Source organism: Trichechus manatus, unplaced genomic scaffold, assembly GCF_000243295.1.
Source record: "Trichechus manatus latirostris isolate Lorelei unplaced genomic scaffold, TriManLat1.0 scaffold00125, whole genome shotgun sequence".
In the NCBI taxonomy this organism is placed as follows: domain Eukaryota; kingdom Metazoa; phylum Chordata; class Mammalia; order Sirenia; family Trichechidae; genus Trichechus; species Trichechus manatus.
Genome location: NW_004444061.1, coordinates 4,774,995 through 4,789,430, shown reverse-complemented (window position 1 = coordinate 4,789,430; position 14,436 = coordinate 4,774,995). Strand labels below are relative to the sequence as shown.

Sequence of the window (14,436 nt, the reverse complement as noted above, 5' to 3'; positions counted from 1 at the left end):
TAACAAGTCAGAATTCATCTTTATCTCCTACCTGCCTCATCAGTGGAAGTTTAAAGTCATGATTTTTTTTTACAGACATCGATAAGCATGTATATAGATAATAAAAGCTCATATTAGATGACAATTGATTTTTTGAAAAGTACAAGTAGGGAAAGAAGCAATCATTTTTAACTGAAACTCCTCTACACTTTTTGATTACTGTTCAACTTGCTATCATTTAGCAAAAAGCAATATTTTTATAGTGTTCATCTCAAATCTTACTGCTTTATAGCTGTGGTATACCTTCCATTAAAATACAAAAATGAAGCAGTCAATCCAGTGATTAATTTGACATAGCTTTCATTGGGGATGGGGGGTGGCGGCAAAGAGAAGACCAACATACAAAAAGGTAACTTAAACATACAATGGTTTTCTTAAAAAAAAAAAAAAGAAGAGAAAATGTTACTTTCAACAAACGGAAAAAAGCATTCAAAGCCCATGAGTCAAGCCATAGCCAAAACCATGTTCTATCTTAAGTAGGTTCTCTTTTTTTCTTTGTCTTTCTTTCTTTTTTAATAAAATCTCCCCCCAAACCATCATCACTTTTAATCCTCCCCAGACTGGGCTTCATCTTCAGACCCTTCATCCCCACATTTTTCTGGTAGAGGGCTGGCAGATGCTTTCTTTTCCGGAGGGCTTTCCGGTTCCTCATCGTCTTCTTTGGGGGAAGGCGTCTTTTCCTTTGATGCTTTTGAAGCTGTGGGACGACCCACTTTCCCTTTGCCTTTCACTGGACTTGGCGTCACTGTTGCCTTTAGCCAGGGTTTGGGCATTTTCTTTTCTTTTCTCTCAGGTTTGGACTTCTTAACCATCTTTTTGTTTTTCTTTTTTGAACTGCCGTAGTCACTGTCGTCATCATCTTCGGTTGGGAAATCTTCATCACTGCCGGAATCTTTTTCCTGGAATGGTGCCTCATCCTCCTCCTCTTGTTCTTCCTCACTGCCCACGTCCTCCATGAGCATCTCTCTCTGCTTAGAAGCCGCTTTAGATGCTGCCTGCCGCTGCTGGCGCACATTTTTATGATCTTTTTCATCTTCACTATCCTCTGCTGAGTGAGAGTCATCCTTCTTGGTCTTCACATCTTTTTCTTCTGAATCCTCACTGTCTTCCTGTGAATTCTTTCCAGATCGTCTCTTATTTTTAGCTTCTCGGGGAGATGATCGGATTTTCTTAGCTGGAGGACCCGAATCTCTTCCATAGTCTTCATCAGCATCATCAGAAACTGTGAATAATCAACGACCTTCCTATTTCTGACAGGCAGAGACATGTTCGCTGTTGAAACAGGACCAAGTCGAGAAGCCAAAGACCAGGACCCCCCCACCCTGCGCGCTCAGCGCCCCATCCCTCTGAACTTCGGCCGATGAGGCCTCTGCTGTTGAACCCCGAGCTGCTGGTTTTCAAACTCCGCGATTCCTTGTTTCAGGGCCTCTTGATCAGATGAGCCCCCCGCTCCCCCATCTCTTCAAAATGGATCCATGATTACTTTTTTGGTCTTCCTTATTCATTGTCCAGCTTTTGCATGCATATGAGGTGATTGAAAATATCATGGATTGGGTTAGGTGCACCTTAGTCCTCAAGGTGATATCTTTGCTTTTTAACACTTCAAAGAAGTTTTTTGTAGCAGATTTGCCCAATGCAATACAACATTTGATTTCTTGACTGCTATTTCCATCGGCGTTGACTATGGATCAAAGTAAAATGATATCCTTGATAACTTCAATATTTTCTCTGTTTATCATGATGTTGCTTATTGGTCCACTTGTGAGGATTTTTGTTTTCTTTATGTTGAGGTGTATTCTATACTGAAGGCCGTAGTCTTTGATCTTTATCTGTAAGTGCTTCAGATTCTCTTAGCTTTCAGCAAGCAAAGTTGTGTTATTTGCATATTGCAGGTTGTTAATGAGTCTTGTTCCGATCTTGATGCCCAGTTCTTTTTCATGTATAATACAGCTTCTTGAATTATTTGCTCAGCATTCAGACTGAATAAGTATACTGAACGGACACAACTCTGCTACACAGCTTTCCTGATTTTAAACCATGCAGTATCCCCTTGTTCTTTTTAAACAACTGGCTCTTGGTCTATGTACAGGTACCTTATGAGCACAATTAAATGTTCTGGGATTCCCATTCTTGTCAATGTTATCCATAATTTGTTACGATCCACACAGTCGAATGCCTTTGAATAGTTAAACACAGGTAACCCTGGTATTATTTGCTTTCAGCCAAGATCCATCTGACATCAGCAGTGATATGCCTCATTCCCAGTCCTCTTCTGAAACTGTCTTGAATTTATGACTCTTCCTTGTCTATGTACTGCTGCAACTGCTTCTGAATTATCTTCAGCAAAATTTTACTTGTTTTGATATTAATGACATTGTTTGATAATTTCTGCATTCTCTGGGATCACCTTTTTTAGGAACGGGCATATGTATGGATATCTTCCAGTCAGTTGGCCAGGTAGCTGTTTTCCAGATTTCTTGGCATAGACGAGTGAGCATTTCCAATGTTGCATCTGTTTGTTCAAACATCTCAATTGGTATTCTGTCAATTCCTGGAGTCTTGTTTTTCACCAATGCCTTCAGTGTAGCTTGGACTTCTTCCTTCAGTACCATCAGTACTTGATTATATGCTACCTTCTGAAATGGTTGAATGTCAACCAGTTCTTTTTGGTACAGAGACCCTGTGTTTTCCTTCCATCTTCTTTTGATGCTTTCTGTGTCTTTCAGTATTTTGCCCATAGAGTCCTTCAATACTGTAACTCAAGGCTTGAATTTTTCCTTCAGTTATTTTAGCCTGAGAAATGCTGAGTGTGCTCTTCCCTTTTGGTTTTCTAACTTCAGATCTTTGCATCTTTCATTGTAATACTTTACTTTGTCTTCTTGAGCCACCCTTTGAAATCTGTTCAGCTCTTTTACTTCATCATTTCTTTTATTCGTGTCTTAGTTATCTAGTGCTGCAATAACACCAATACTACAACTGGATGGCTTTAACAAACAGAAATTTATTCTTTCACAGTCTAGTAGGCTGGAAGTCTGAATTTAGGGTGCCAGCTCCAAGGAAAGGCTTTCTCTCTCCGTGGATTTGGAGGAAGGTCCTTGTCATCAATCTTCCCCTGGTCTAGGAGCTTCTCAGCACAGAAGCCCCAGGTCCAAAGGATGTCCTATTCTCCTAGCTCTTGTTTCTTGGTGGTATGAGGTCCACATGACTCTCTGCTTGCTTCTCTCTTTTATATCTCAAAAGAGATTGACTTAAAACACACCTAATCTTGTTGATTGAGTCCTGCCTCATTAACATAACTGCCACTAATCCCACCTCATTAGCTTCATAGAGGTCGGATATACAACACATAGGAAAATCACATCAGATGACAAAATGGTGGCTGTCAAGGATTGAATTGTGTCCCCCCAAAATATCTGTCAACTTGGCTAAGTCATGATTCCCAGTATTGTATGATTGTCTACCATCTTGTCATCTGATGTGATTTCCCTATGTGTTGTAAATTCTATCACTATGATGTAATGCGATGGATTAGTGGCAGTTATATTGATGAGATCCATAAGATTAGATAGTGTCTTAAGCCAATCTCTTTTGGTATATAAAAGAGAGAAGCAAGCAGAGAGACAGGGGGACCTCATACCACCAGGAAAGCAGTGCTGGAAGAAGAGCACGTCCTTTGGACCTGAGGTTCCTTCGCTGAGATGCTCCCAGACCAAGGGAAGACTGATGACAGGACTTCCTCCAGAGCCAACAGGGAGAGAAAACCTTCTACTGGAGCTGGCATCCTAAATTTGGACTTGTAGACTAGTGGACTGTGAGAGAATAAATTTCTCTTTGTTAAAGCTATCCACGTGTGATATTTCTGTTATAGCAGCACTGGATGAGTAAGACAGTGGACAGTCACACAATACTGGGAATCATGGCTTAGCTGAGTTGACACACATTTTTGGGGGACAGAGTTCAATCCATGACAATTTACTTTAGCTAAACTACGTTCAAGAGCAAGTTTCAGAGTCTCTTCTGACATTCTTGTTGGTCTTTCCTTTTTTCCTGTCTTTTTGATGACCTTTTACTTTCTTCATGTATAATGTCCTTGATGTCATTTCATAATTCATCTGTCTTAGGTCATTAGTGTTTGATACATCAAATCTGTTCTTGAGATGGTCCCTAAATTCAAGTGGGATATACTCAAGGTCATACTTTGGTTCTCATGGACGTATTTTAATTTTTTCAGCTTCAACTTGAACTTGCATACAAGCAAGTGATGATCTATTTTGCAGTCGGCCCCTGGCCTTGTTTTGATTGATGATATTGAGCTTCCCACTCTTCTCTTTCCACAGATGTAGCCGATTTAATTCTTGTATATTCTATCCAGTGAGTTCTACATGTATAGTCACTGTTTATGTTGTTGAAAAAAGGTATTTGTAATAAAGAAGTCGTTGGTCTTGCAAAATTCTATCATGCGATCTCTGACATTGTTTCTATCAGCAAGGCCATATTTTCCAAGAACTGATCCTTCTTCTTTGTTTCCAGCTTATGCATTCCAATCACCAGCAGTCATCAGTGCATCTTGACTGCATGTTTGATCAGTTTCATACTGCAGAAGTTGGTAAAAGTCTTCAATTTCTTCATCTTTGGCCTTCGTGGTTGATGTGTAAATTTGAATAATAGTCATATTAACTGGTCTTTCTTGTAGGCATATGGATATTATCCTATCACTGACAGTGTTGTATTTCAGGATAGACCTTAAGTGTCCTTTTATCTATGAATGCAACACCATTCCCCTTTGTCATTCCTGGCAGAGTAGACCATATGATGGTTTGATTCAAAATGGCCAATACCAGTCCATTTCAGCTAACTAATGCCTAGGATATTGATCTTAATGTGTTCCATTTCATTTTTAACTACTTCCAATTTTCCTAGATATGTACTTGGTAAATTCCATGTTCCAATTATTAATGGATGTTCGCAGCTGTTTCTTCTCATTTTGAGTCATGCCACATCAGCAAATGAATGTCTTAAAAGCTTTACTCCATCTTTGTCATTAAGGTTGACTCTACTTTGAGGAAGCAGTTCTTCCCTGGTCACGTATTGAGTGCCTTCCAACCTGAGGGGCTCATCTTCCAGAACTGTATCAGACGGTGTTCCACTGCTATTCATAAAATTTTCACTTGCCAGTTTTTTCAGAAGTATACTGCCAGTTCCTTTTTCCTAGTCTGAATCAGAAAGCTCTGATGAAATCCATCCACCATATGTGACCTTGCTGGTATTTGAAATACTGTTGGCATAGCTTCCAGCATCACAGCCATGTGCGAGCCACCACAGTATGACAAACTGACAGATGAGTGGTAGAAAAATTCTGGGTATGACCCATTAAGTTGATTTTATGACCTGCTCATGGGTCATGGCTAGCAATGAGAACTCTGAAAGACACAATTATCTTTCATGGGTTGGGGAAAGAGGGAGGTCTATGAACATACCTAAATTAATAATTTTGGTCCCATCACACATATAAATGTATGTCACATTAATTGCTTTGCTACAAATTACTTTAATAGTAATTTATATTCTGAAAAGTAGTATTAAAGTGATTACTAATGAAAGAACAAAGGGTAATGATTAGGTCAGAGGGGAATGAAGTTAAACACTGAAAATAATAGGATTAAGATAGATTAGTGATTCAATATATTTTGTTGTATTTAAAATTTGTTTTGTAGAGTTAATTAGAAACAGGAGTTTCACATGGAAGAGGAGCAGAGTACAACAAATAATTTTAACAGAGAGTAAAAAAAAACAGGATATTTTAGATATTAGAAATATGTGTTTTAAGACAGCAGTGACAAATGTTGACAAGGATGTGGAGAAATTAGAACTGTCATGTATTGCTGATGGAGTGTAAAATGGTGCAGCCACTTTGGAAAACAGTTTAGTGGTGTCTCAAAATGATAAGCTTAGAGTTACCATGGGACTCAGCAATTCCACTCCTTGGTATACACCCAAGAGCAATGAAAACATTCGTCTACACAAAACTTGTACATGAATAAATGTTCATAGCAGCATTATTTATAATAGCTGAAAGGTGGGAGCAACTCCCATGTCCATAAGCTGGTGAACAGATAAACAAAATGTACATTCATTCAATGGAATATTATTCAGCACCAAAATACTGTACTGATATGTGCATGAGTCTTGAAAATAATATGCTAAGTGAAAGAAAAAAACCAAAAACCGAACCCTTTGTAGTCAATCCCGACTGACCGTGACACTATAGGACAGAGTAGAAATACCCCATAGGGCTTCCAAGGAGCAGCTGGTGGATTTGAACCGCCATCCTTTTGGTTAGCAGTCAAGCTCTTCACCACTGCACCACCAGGGCTCCAAGTGAAAGAAGCCATTCAAAAAGGACAACATATTGTATGATATCACTTATATGAAATGTCCATATTAGGTAAATCTATAGAGATAGAAAATGGTTGCCTAGGGCTGGAGCATGTGGGCGGTGAGGGGTGCTATTGAGTATGGGGTTTCTTTATGGAGTGATTAAAATAGTCTAAAATTAGACCATGATGGTAGTTGTACAACTTTGTGAATATACTGAAAATCACTTAATTGTACACTTTAAATGGGTGAATTTTATGTTACGTAAGTTATATCTCAATCTCAGGTAAACTGTTTACGAAAAGAATACATCTTTAGAATTGAGTGGAAGTATTAAATAAATATTATAATTTGATGAATCAAGCTATGTTGTTGTTGTTTTTGTTGTGTACCATCGAGTGGATTCCAACTCATAGCGACCCTATAGGACAGAGTAGAACTGCCCCTTAGGGTTCCCGAGGAGCGGCTGGTGGATTCAAACTGCCAGCCTCTTGGTTAGCAGTCTGAGCTCTTAACTACTGCGCCACCAGGGCTCCAGGGATAGTTTACATGTTTATTTTCATATTAGAGTCCTTGTAAAAAATGGTTTCACATTCTAAATAGCACAATTAGCATGTCGATTTGGTTCAACTTTGTATAAAATTTGGGTCCATGAGAATAAATTCAATTACTAAAAAAATGTTATTTTCCAAAATATGCTCTAAAACTAAATTTAATAAAATGGCAAAAATAGCTTTAGGACAGAAGGAAAGAACTATAAACAGAATAGGTTTTACAATGTAGGCAGTAGATTTCATGTTGCTAATTTTGATTCAAGATCTTTATAACTACACTTCAAAATTAACCATTTATCTTGTCCTCATAATTTAACTGGAGAAATAACTGCTTCTGGTTCAGTGCAGTTTGAGATGATTTAAGAAATAGATACCAGGGTTTTGTTTTCTTTCTTTTTTAAAATAAGTTTTTTAAAATACACTTTTTATTGTGGAATAATTTAGATTTACAGAAGAAGTTGCAAAGATAGTAGAAATTTTCCATATGCTCCTCACTAAATTCCCTAAGGTTAACATCTTATGTTACCATGATATATTTTTTCAAAACTAAGAAACCAACAGTAGTACGTTACTATTAACTAAATTCCAGACTTTATTCAGATTTCACTAGTTTTTCCACTTACGTCCTTTTTCTTTTCAAGGATCCCATCCAGGATACCACATTGCATTACATCACCATACCTTCTTAGTTTCCTCTCGTCTGTGACAACTCTTCAGTCTCTCCTTGTTTTTTGGTTTTTTTTGCATGACATTGACAGTTTTTTGAGGAGTACTCATAAATTTTTTAAAAATATCCTTTAATTTGTTGTTTGTTTGATGTTTATCTAATGATTAGACTAGAGTTATAGGGTTTGGGAATGAATGCCACAGAGGGGAAGTTCTCAGATCAGATATTAGGGGATGCATGCTATCAACATGACTTATTCCTGGTGATGTGAACCTTGACCACTTGGTTAAGGTAGTTTTTGCTAGATTTTTCCACTGAAAAGTTAATATTTTTCCATTTCCATATTCTGTTCTTTGTAAATGAGGAGTGGAAACTTTGTATGAGACAATTACATTTTAATTTATCTCTCCATTATTTAAGTCTCAATACATCTTTGACTCTGTAATGGGGAGGTTCTTTTTATGTTTAATTAAAACATCTTATCCTCCCAGTGATAAATTATTATGCTTTTCATAACTGACCAAAGATTCCACTACATGCTAGATAACATTTTACTAGTGACAGTGAATATATTATTATAATATGAAATTTCTCATACCAAAGGCAACATGTTTTCAGGTCAGTCCAATAAAAAAATCTTTTTTAAGAGTGTTACTTTGTATAAAATATAAAGGAGAAATACGGTATCTTAAAAATGCTTTTTGTGTTGTGCCTTGGAAGGTATGTGTCTGTACTTTTCATGTGTTTATCTTTCAATTTATGGAGTTTTATTTATTCTTAGAAATATGAATATTTCATTTTTTATTCAGTCCATATACTTTATAGTATAATTTCTACATCAAAAATGGTATTTTTTCCATCTGAAACTTTTGTTTTAATAACCTCCAAGGCTACTCCTACCCAAGGTTAATTTCTCTTGATCCATTTCCCTCTCTTTTTCTCCCAAAACTGGTTCCACAATTAGTTCCTCTTTTTAATTAATTTTCAATCTCTCCCTCATTATAGGCAGGGCTAGAGACAAGCTAATACACCACTCCTCACTTATCGGCATGGTTAGGTTCCAAAGACCAGGTCATTATGTGAAAATTGATGTTATATGAAAATGGAGGATGACCACCTCATTACATAGTTGCCAAACTACATCATTATATAACTGCCAAATTTCATCATTACATAACTACCAAATTAATCATTATGTAACTGTCAAATTACATTATTACGTAACTGCCAAACCACTGAGGATCATGGCCCAGCCAAGGTGACACATAATCTTAACCATCACAGCCAGCATTACTCTTGCCTCTCCCCTCGGCATTCATTACTGCCAGACGTACGTCATTTAATGTGTAAAATAGTCGGAGAGTAGATTTTTCACTATTGTCGTAAATGCAAAATGTTAGATGAGATAAGTGATAAGTGAGGAGTAGGTGTATGGCAGTTTTAAAATAAACTTGTGTGCGCAGGGGTGCTCATAAGTATATACAAATGTGTATACACACACAAACTCACACACAACTTTCACACACATTCTTGCACTCTCGGGTGAACAAACATAAATATCTTTAGGCTCAAGGGCTCATGGTCTGTCACTCACTATTTGTTTGTCTGTCTGCCTCTTGTTCTCTCTCTCGTCCTTTTCTTTCTTTTTGTGCTTAAGTCTCTTACTCTTCTCCTAAGACTCTTGAAAGAAGAGGTTACATTTACCTCTCTACTTCTCATACATCATTCTCTTTTTAACCCGTTTCTATTCTGGCTTCTGCTCTTATCTCTCTATGGGAACTGTTTTGTCCATTTATCAGTGCTCAATAATTTTCAAAATAAATGGACTCTTCCACCTACCAGAGTTTGGCAGTAGCTGTCATACAGTGTATATTTAATAAGTATCAGTTGATTAAATATTGAAAGAATTTTGAATACTCATTGAAATATTAGTATTAGTAAAATACACCTTTCATAATAATTATACTTTCTTTATTATAACTAATGATTCTTTCCCTTTAATTTCTGTGTGGTACCTACTCATGCATTTGAATGGAGCAAGAATGTCTGGTATAGACAATGTATATAGCTTTTGCTATCTATTTTTACTTAGTTTTCCCATTGATAATTGTGATAAATGAATTGGGGCCTATTTTTTCAGTCCATGATCTACTTTTTTGAAACCCTTTCCACTCTACACAAGTTTGTGCTTATTCTGAACAATAGATAATTAGACCAAGAAGAGGATACCTCTCCCATAATAGGCTACTTCTTTTCTTTCCTGAAACAAATCAACTGATCACCCAAACTAAAGGCGTGTAAACTTGAAAATGAGGGAGTGGTTCTATTCCTTGGGCATTTAGTGGAGGCGTTTAGTAGACAGGCCAGAGAGAGAAGAGCAACGAGCCATGATGGAGAAGGGTTTTTAAACAATGGAAGAGAGTCTTTCACTGGTCAACCCTTAATATGTGAAATCGTTTTCTATCCCCAAATCATGCTCCATAAGAGAAGACTTCTGTACCTTTTTTTTCAGGCCAAGGTGCTTTCCACAGTGGAGTTATATCCATGTTTGAGGGTGTCTGATCAGTGCTTACCTCCCTCTTTCCTATCGTAATTGCACCCTCCTTTAAACTTCTTTTATTTCAAGACGCAGTAGAGTGCACTCACACAGTACATTGGTATTGGAGAGAAACGCCTAGCTTTCAGCTCAGTGTTGTCAGCATTTGGCTGGGCCCAGAGTAATACTAATAAAAGGATATTAATAACAGTGAACAGTCACAGCAGCCAGTTGTTGAGCTCCTGCAATGTAGCTTATGAAGTCATCCAGGCATTATGCAAAAATTCCCAGGTCAGGGACCTTACCTCTCTTATTCACTGCTGAATCCCTACCACTTGGCAGAGTCACTGGCACAAAGAAGGCAGTTAATGCGTTTTTATTAAATTAATGAATTGTTCTCAGAACAACCCTAAAAAGCTCTGTCATTATTTTTCTGCTAAAGATGGAGAAATTTAAGCTACAATTAAGTAACGTGTCCAAGGCCATTTAACTAATAATTGTTATTGTTGTCAGTTGCCATCAAGTAAATTCTGATTCAGGGTGACCCCGCGTGTACAGAGTAGAACTGCTGTGTAAGGTTTTCAAGGCTGTGACCTTTTGGAAGCAAATCACCAGCCTTGTCTTCCAAGGCCTCTGGGTGTGTTTAAATCACCAACCTTTCAGCTAGTAGTCAAGTGTTTAACCATTTGCACCACTCAGATAACCTAACTAATAATTGGTAGAATAAAATTTGAACTCAAGTATATACAGCTCCAGAAATGTATATGCAGACATAAACAGAAATATACATACAGCATGTTTTCACTTTTGCGTGATGGGGAGTTGGTCTTAGATGGGTGAAATAATAAAAGAATGGGTGAGTGAAAGAATGAATGAATTGTTTTGACCCTCTCAAATGTACTTCTATTTATTACCCAGCCATCTCAAGGTTACCTTGCCTATGAGGTATTATTATGTCTGTTAGAATAATAGGAATGTGCTTGCCATTAAGGAGAAGATGGCTTTGACTTCTGCTGCCCTGTAAAGCATCTGGAGGTCAGAAAAAGCCAATGTCAGTATGGCTCTAGGTTCCCAGATACACTCACATACTATGGAGACTAGCCTGCTTGTGTAGCTGCAGACCTCCAAGCTTACCTCTCTGTAAGGCATGAGCGCTCTTTCCAAAGGGATTCAGGAGCCTTTGTCATCAGTGATTTTGTGGCGGAGGGAAGGTACCTGAATGAATGATTATTTCCTGAGGAGCCAATATCCTTCTTCAGGCCTTGTGAATTTAGGTTCCAAATACATGGTACTTACGTGATTCTGCTCTGTGCTTTGTCTGGTCTAGGCTCTGGTAAACTTTCTAAACCTGGGGAACTCACAAATCAAAACAATCAATTTTTACGAAGAGCGGCCTATTTAAATTCAGTCCGGGGAAGGTGATGGGATTAGAGGGGGAATGGTCCCTAATTGGGCAGGTCAGGAAAAAGACTGAAACTTCTGAGACGAGCAAGGACAGGGGAAAGACATTTCAGGCAAAGAAAATGTGTTCAGTACCACACTTGGCTAACTTAAATTTCTGCCTGTTTTATTTCCTCCTACTTTTTCAGTAGAAATTGCTAGTCAGTAGGAAAATTGGCAAGAGAGTAGGGAGAAGAAAAGAAAAGGCCATAAATCATTTATAAGTTTAATAGTATATATTTGAGTTTGAAAATTTGGTTAAGATACTAGATATCCAGATGAATTAAAATATGGACAACATGCCTAAAGTCACCACCATCACCCTCAGAGTGTTTTCAAATGATCTTTTCAGCAAATGGCAGGCTTATATGTTTTTCAGAATTTTTTACAAAATTTCCAGCTAAAGTAAGTTTGAGTGCTAACAAGTGTTATCTAATGTTACTACCTATTTGTTATATAGAGTTGTAGTTATTTAGCTGGAAATATGGTATTTTAGTTCCTAGGCAGAATATGTCTGTTGTAAGTAATATTGTCTTTACATAAAATTATCTGAGATTCTGAGAACAGATTAAATTCAGCCGATCATCATCTACATCTATAATACATGGCTTTTGACTGTGTTGATTCTAAAACATTGGGTATGATTCTGTGTTAGATTTTAATTTATTCAGTAGCACACTGTTTATAGAGCACTGTCTTCTGGAATGTGAGGCAATTTGGAGAAGAGATACTGCTCTTCTTTCTATAACTTCTTGTTTAAGACAGTAAGATATCTTTAGCTTGCTGAAGTAGGTTTGAAAATCTTTGAATGCATCTTTTTTTGTATTAAATAACTGGTACTTTCCTTTGTCTCTTTGTTCACGTATAATAACAAATGCTTAGATTTGCATGAAAGGGGTTCCCCAAGGATTATAATATCACATTTGTGCCTATTCAACTTAATAACTTTATAAAAATGAAATAAAACTATTTCTTTCACGGACACAACTGAAGATCTCATTAATGGTTTTTTGGTAGTGATTGAAGGGAGGCTCTGAAGATGAGCTTCCATGAGTAGCATTCTGTTGTTGTTAGGTGCCTTTGAGTCAGTTCCAACTCATAGGGACCCCTATGTACAACAGAACAAAACAATGCCCAGTCCTGCGCCCTCCTGATGATCACTGTTATGCTTGAGCCCATTGTTGCAGCCACTGTTAATCCATCTCGTTGAGGGTCTTCCTCTTTTTCGCTGATCCTCTACCAAGCAGGTATCCCTCCTGATGATATGTCCAAACTATGGGAGACTAAGTCTCATCATCCGCCCTTCTAAGGAGCATTCTGGCTGTACTTCTTCCGGGACAGATTTGTTTATTCTTTTGGCAGTCCATGGTATATTCAATATTCTTCTCAAACACCACGACTCAAAGGTGTCAGTTCTTCTTCAGTCTTCCTTATTCATTGTCTAGCTTTCGCATGCCTATCAGACCATTGAAAACACAATGGCTTGGGTCAGGTGCACCTTAGTCCTCAAAGTGACATCTTTGCTTTTTAACATTTTACTCTTTTGGTGAAGTCTTTTGATGAGCATAAGTGTTTGATTTTTAGGAGCTCCCAATTATCTAGTCTGTCTTCTGGCGCTTGTGCATTGTTACTTATGGTTTGTATTGTGTTTATGCCATGTATTAGGGCTCATAGCATTGTCTCTATTTTTTCTTCCATGATCTTTATCATTTTCGATTTTGTATTTAAGTCTTTGAGTTAGTTTTTGTGCATGGTGTGAAGTATGGGTCTTGTTTAATTTTTTTGTAGATGAATATCCAGTTATGCCAGCACCATTTGTTAAAGAGACTGTCTTTTCCCCAATTAACGGAATTTGGGCCTTTGTCAAATATTAGCTGCTCGTAAGTGGATGAATTTATGTCTGGATTCTCAATTCTGTTCCATTGGTCTAGATATCTGTTGTTGTACCAGTACCAGGCTGTTTTGACTACTGTGGCGGTATAATAGGTTCTAAAATCAGGTAGGTTCTTCTTCTTGAGTAATGCTTTACTTATTCGGGGCCTCTTTCCATACCATATGAAGTTGGTAATTTTTTTCTCCATCTCATTAAAAAATGCCGTTGGAATTTGGATTGGGATTTCACTGTATTTGTAGATACCTTTGGGTAGAATTGACATTTTCACAGTGTTGAGTCTTCCTATCCATGAGCAAAGTATGTTTCTCCACTTATGTAGGTCTCTTTTGGTTTCTTGCAGTAGTGTCTTGTAGTTTTCATTGTATAGGTCTTTTATGTCTCTGGTTAGATTTATTTCTAAGTATTTTATCTTCTTGGGGGCTATAGTAAATGGTATTGATTTGCTGATTTCCTCTTCGAGGTTCTCTTTGTTGGTGTAAAGGAATCCAACTGATTTTTGTATGTTTATCTTGTATCTGGAAACTTTGTTGAAATCTTCTGTTAGTTCCAGTAGTTTTCTTGTGGATTCTTTGGGGTTTTCTGTGTATAAGGTCATATCACCTGCAAATAGAGATACTCTGACTTCTTCCCTACCAATTTGGATGCCCTTTATTTCTTTTTCTAGCCTAATTGCTCTGGCTAGGTCCTCCAGCACAATGTTGAATAATAGTGGTGATAAATGGCATCCTTGTCTGGTTCGTGTTCTCAAGGGGAATGCTTTGAAAGTCTCTCCATTTAGGATGATGTTGGCTGTTGGCTTTGTCTAAATGCCCTTAATTATATTGAGGAATTTCCCTTCTATTCCTACTTTGTTGAGAGTTTTTATCATGAATGGGTGTTGGACTTTGTCAAATGCCTTTTCTGCATCGATTGATAAGATCATGTGGTTCTT

At 37.5% G+C, this 14,436-nt stretch overlaps 1 pseudogene; it reads right to left on the bottom strand.

Moving 5' to 3' along the window:
• Positions 1-569: 569 nt before the first annotated feature.
• On the bottom strand, positions 570-1,306 carry LOC101342869 (nuclear ubiquitous casein and cyclin-dependent kinase substrate 1 pseudogene; annotated as a pseudogene).
• Positions 1,307-14,436: the final 13,130 nt, after the last annotated feature.